Genomic DNA, 4,883 nt, shown 5'->3' on the forward strand with positions numbered 1-4,883 from the left:
AGGTCCCTAAGAAGACGGACAGGATGGGGAACGAGAGGCCACAGGAAACTAACTCGGAGGGATGCAAAAAAATAATGACAGAGAAGAAGTCCCTAGGCGGTGGAAAGAAGGTTGAAGGTGCTGGAACTAACCTATATCGCTCTGAGGGACCAGGGAGACGAGGACAGGGACGATTTGGAAGACACCTACGGCTCGAGAAGATGCCCATTGAAACAGGGCTCTCGAAGAGAAGGCAGACACTGATAGAAACTCTGAAATGGAATAGGACACCTAAAGGTGGGAGGATGGGTTTAAATAGACCCTGGGATCCGGTGCCATAATGATCACGAATCCCCCCAAGCCAGTCCACACCCGGCACGTGTCCCACTCCCCCCGGCAGGCGGCTAAAAGCGGCTGATGAATCAGCAGGGCCATTATGGCGTCGTACTTGGGCCAGTGTACCGGCGAGAATTTCGAAGGGTCGCTTCGTATCGCCCCGATCCGAAAAGACTCCAGCACGCGCACATTTAATGCCAAAATATCTGGGGGCGGCAGTGCGCAAGATTCGAGGGGACGGTTTCGGCTGTGCCCATCTCTCTCTGTACTTTCTTCGTTCGAAATTCAAACTCGGAAGTAGGGGGATTGGTGTTGGGTATAAAATACCCACAGCCGAAGTCCTCAGCAGAATCAGCTCCAGGAGGTCCGCCCGGACTCCTACGGGAACCGGGCTCCGCCTACGACTCCAACCTCAAGGGGGACTTCGTCCGGACTCCTACGGGAGCCGGACTTCGTCGCCAACGTCAACCGCCGGTAAGGTTCGTCTGGACTCCTACGGGAGCCGGACTCCGCTAACAACCTCAACCGCAAGTAGACTCCGCCCGGACTCCTACGGAAGCCGGGCTCCGTCCTCAACATCAGCTGCCGGTAAGCCTTGTCCGGACTCCTACGGGAGCCGAACTTCACCCTTAACTTTAATTGCAGGAAGACTCCGCCCGGACTCCTACGGGAGCCGGGCTTCATCCTCAACTCCAACGGCTGCAGACAAACTTCATCCGGACTCCTACGGGAGCCGGACTCCGCCGACAACCTCAACCGCAAGTAGACTCCGCCCGAACTCCTACGGGAGCCGGGCTCCGTCCTCAACATCAGCTGCCGGTAAGCCTTGTCCAGACTCCTACGGGAGCCGGACTTCGCCCTTAACTTTAATTGCAGGAAGATTCCGCCCGGACTCCTACGGGAGTCGGGCTTCGTCCTCGACTCCAACGGCTGCAGACAAACTTCGTCCGGACTCCTACGGGAGCCGGACTCCGCCGACAACCTCAACCGCAAGTAGACTCCGTCCGGGCTCCTACAGGAGCCGAGCTCCGTCCTCAACATCAGCTGCTGGTAAGCCTTGTCCGGACTCCTACGGGAGCCGGACTTCGCCTTTAACTTTAATTGCAGGAAGACTCCGCCCGGACTCCTACGGGAGCCGGGCTTCGTCCTCGACTCCAACGACTGCAGACAGACTTCGTCCGGACTCCTATGGGAGCCGGACTTCGCCAACAACTTCAACCACAAGTAGACTCCGCCCGGACTCCTACAGGAGCCGGGCTCTGCCCGCGACTTCAACTCCGAGAGGACCTCGCCCGGACTCCCATGGGAGCCGGGCTCCGTCGCCAACTTCGACTGCCGGTAAGACCCGTCCGGACTCCTACGGGAGCCGGACTTCGCACCTGATTTTGATTGCAGGGGACTCCGCCCGGACTCCTACGGGAGCCGGGCTCCGCCCGCGACTTCAACTCCGAGAGGACTCCGCCCGGACTCCCACGGGAGCCGGGCTCCACCCACGACCCCAACCGCAAGGAGGACTCCGCCCGGACCCCTACGGGAGCCAGACTCCGACCGCTGCCGAACTTCAGCCGACGGATCTGCACTCCCTGGCAGGCCACAATAACGGCCACGATCCTGCTCCACTTCCTGCGGCGGATTCTGTGTAGCTCCATCACTCCCTGACAGGCCGCAGTAACGGTCGCAGCTCTGCTCCACTTCCTATGACGGATTTCGCGCAGCTCCATTACTCCCTGACAGGCCGCAATAACGGCCACGATCCTGCTCCACTTCCTGCGATGGATACCGCGTGATTCTCCTATCCGCTGGCAAGTCGTGACAACAGACGCCGCTCCACTCCCCACGATAGACTCCACGTGGCACACCCCGGTGATAGCCACGGGTCCACTCCACTACTCTTCGCAGCAAACTCCGCCTGACCCTGGGCAGCCCACTGCCAGACGGTTACAGATGTCGCTGTCAAGCTACTGCCCCCTCCGCCTATAAAAGGGGGCTCCAGATACGTTATTCTATAATCTCTCATCTTTTATCTAAAAACTCTGCTAAATTCTCCGTTCGAGCACTCCATTCTTGTTGAGGCAGAGAACTGACTTGAGCGTCGGAGGGTCTTGCCGGAGCAACCCCACCTCTGGTTTAGACTTTTTTTGCAGGTCCCGGCGGCGACCACGACTTCCTCGACTCCAGCTTCTCCGGCGCAAGCGGATTTTTGCACCAACAATTGCTATCAAAAAAATTAAGATATAGAAATAATTTTAAGCCTATCTTTATATTAAAGGCATTACTCATACAAATCTTAAATCACAACTTAGAGGTCCAAACATGTTTGGTTCTATCAGTATATCAAGTTCGGACAGGGTCTGATCATAAAGTAGAAAATTCAAAATTAATCCAAAAATCAAATGGGGCGAATTGAGTTGGCCAGATCCGAATTCAATAAATCCATATCTGACTTGAAAAATGGAATAAAATTTTAGAACATGACCAAATCCCATGGGTCTTTTAAAATGGATTGGATCGGGTCTAAGTAGGTCGGATTGGGTTGGTTCACGAATCAATCCGACCCATTTGCAACCTTAGTTTTGATGGGATGGATGAGAGATGATGACCCTTTCCCCATGAGATCAACTATGATTGTATTATCCTTTTTCTTATCTTATTTGAGGAGAAATCAAACTCAGAATTATGATTCTAATTAGAGGTAGCAAAATATAACTCGATCTATTAATCCGACTAGTGTTCGACCTGCCATAAGTAGGTTTGGATCTGGATTATAGGTTTGGATCGTAAACAGATCAATTTGTTTAATTATATTTAATATTTGGGTTGGATTCAAATTTCAAGAGCCCAACCCATTTAATATCAGGGTTGGGCTTAGGCAATATATCATTTAAACATTTAAATGGGCTGATGACTAAATTCCAATTCCCACATGGTTAAAATCGAAAATGTCCGCTCATGGAATCACGATTTGTAATTACATCGCCTGTGATGCCTTTCCCATCATCCACCCACCCCGACCCAATACAATAATTAGGGTTTCTTCCTCTCCTCACTCTTGTGTTGCTTCACCCCTCTCCGACCCCTCTCCCCAACCTCCTCTCTTTCTCCACCTCTGCTGCTGTTGGCAGTGATGCTTGTTTTCGCTTCTCTGCCTTAGCTCGAGACTCACTGCAACCATCTTCTTAATTTGATGGTGGTTGTCATGAGGTGGGAGGGCATCAATAAGAGCCAAGAGGCTCGTCAAGATGGTCGTTGAGGTTAATCTCAACCAACCCTTGAGCACCGAGGGTCCAAGAGAAGGCAATCAACTCAATCAAAAAGATGTGAGCAACTCTAGTTCCTTACTCAAAGTCCTAATTTTTTGTTTCATTTTCTTTCCCCATCTTTATCCTCAGGATAATGCAAGAGGACGTTCTTGACAAGCTTGCTACTGGTGCTCATGCGGATGAATAGGTTCTTAGGAGAGACGCCGTCGGTGTCTCACAAGAATGAAGGGTTCTCAAGGGAGACACCACCAATGCCATGGCCCATGTGGATGAAGTCGTTCTCAATGAAGACGTCATCCCCATTCATCGCTCATGGCAATAGCAACATTCTTAGATCTCTCGAATCTCTTAGAGGAGACACTATCCTCAAATCTCTCCCTTAAATGAACAGATTAAATCTATTATCTGACCTAACCTATTTATGAAACAAGTTAAGTAGATTGGATCGGATAATCTATTTAATAAATATGTCATATTTAGGTTTCAAATCCTGATCTATTTATTAAACAGGTCAGATTCAGATTTGACTCTTTTTGATCTAACTCGTATAAACCCGATCCGTTTACGATTCAAACCAACCTAATTGCGACCCCTAATTCTAATTTACGTCTACCGCTTTTCTCTAATAAGAGATAAAGGCATTCTTTTAGTTGGGGATAGGGGAGTGGAACATGACTGGTCTCAATAATTGGACTTATATCCCATTTTGGGTATGATTTGCCGCACCAATTATTTTTCTTTAGGTTTGTATCCAAGGCCATTTCCCTCTAAGTGGTATGCAACCTTCTTGGTCTAGAAAGCCTGAAGCCCGACCTAAAGTTTGAAGCTATTAGGCTTGGGCCTAGGAAGTAGACCCGAGGATGGAGCAGAGCCGGGCTCAGGCCCAACTAATTTTTGTCATTCTTAAGATTGAGCCCGGTATGAATCTGATCCGGCCAGCCCAATAAACAGGTCTATTTCGCACCATTGTTTTTTCAGCCACCCACCCACTTCGGAAAACTTGTAAAGCAACAAACGAGCTGGCTTGGTTTGCAGCTGCGAAGGCCATCGTAGTCAGGATTAGAAAGCAGAACAACAATTATCAAGCCTTATTGCTTGGTTATTTGGATAAGTAGACCTCTCTCATATAACAAGTTGGACATTCAAAGTCATACTCCAAAACTAAAGCCTCAAGTACTTATTAACATGCAAAGCGTGACTAGAGAGGCATGAGAAACCAACCTTACCACACCCTTCTTTTCTTTCCCCCTCTTAAAGAAACAAGGCTCCAAAAATGACGCCACTATCCTTTTTGACAAGCACATGCAT

The 4,883-nt window shown here is 49.9% G+C and overlaps 1 non-coding gene across 1 annotated transcript; it reads left to right on the forward strand.

Moving 5' to 3' along the window:
* Positions 1-2,901: 2,901 nt before the first annotated feature.
* On the forward strand, positions 2,902-3,000 carry LOC114914650 (small nucleolar RNA Z103). Its single transcript, XR_003802189.2, has one exon. It is a non-coding gene; the product is annotated as a small nucleolar RNA Z103 (small nucleolar RNA).
* Positions 3,001-4,883: the final 1,883 nt, after the last annotated feature.

This window comes from Elaeis guineensis, chromosome 11 (genome assembly GCF_000442705.2).
Source record: "Elaeis guineensis isolate ETL-2024a chromosome 11, EG11, whole genome shotgun sequence".
Taxonomy (NCBI): Eukaryota; Viridiplantae; Streptophyta; class Magnoliopsida; order Arecales; family Arecaceae; genus Elaeis; species Elaeis guineensis.